Here is a 622-nt window from a genome sequence, read left to right on the forward strand (position 1 = left end):
GGTCGTACCCAGTACCTAGTGAAGTGGAGAGGATATCCATATTCACAGAACTCATGGGAGTTCGAGATGCCCCTCCGTGAGGACTGTCCTGACGTCGTTGACGCCTATGACGTGGCACACCCACTGCCAATACGTCACATGGGCTCGCGACTGCGTCGCCAAGCGCTTCCCGCTAGTAGTGCGGGGTGTCTACAGGGCGGTAGCTAAGCTCATGCTCTGACCAGTGGCTGGAGCAGCCAGCTCAAGTATGAGCATCGGTGCCCGCAGCGGGAGCAGTAGGCAGGTTTGCCTTGTGGTGTTGGGGACGTGGTCCCGACGGAAGCAGATGCTTCGTGTTGTGTTGGACGAGGTCCAAGCACAAGCGTCCGGATTGACGCATATTTGTTTTGAAGAACTTGCTCAAGGAGCATTATCCAAGGTTGGAATTGCGCTGTTACAGCGAAGGTGGTGTGTCCCGGACGGGATCGAACCACCAACCCTTTGCTTTCAAAGCCAACGCTCTACCGTTGAGCTACAAGGGCAATGCGCGTAAACTTGTCCGTGCACGGACTATTGCTCATGGTATGAGAGGGCTGTGCCCGGGTGGAATTGAACCACCGACCTGTGGCTTTCAAAGCCAACG

General features: G+C 55.9%; 1 non-coding gene and 1 pseudogene across 2 annotated transcripts; both read right to left on the reverse strand.

The window, feature by feature from the left end:
- Positions 1-450: 450 nt before the first annotated feature.
- On the reverse strand, positions 451-521 carry PPTG_20576 (annotated as a pseudogene). Its single transcript has one exon. The product of its transcript is annotated as a tRNA-OTHER (tRNA).
- Positions 522-573: 52 nt separating this feature from the next.
- On the reverse strand, positions 574-622 carry PPTG_20577. The gene has a single exon. It is a non-coding gene; the product is annotated as a tRNA-Leu (tRNA).

The sequence above is a fragment of the Phytophthora parasitica genome (genome assembly GCF_000247585.1).
Source record: "Phytophthora parasitica INRA-310 unplaced genomic scaffold supercont2.56, whole genome shotgun sequence".
NCBI classification, from domain to species: Eukaryota; Oomycota; class Peronosporomycetes; order Peronosporales; family Peronosporaceae; genus Phytophthora; species Phytophthora nicotianae.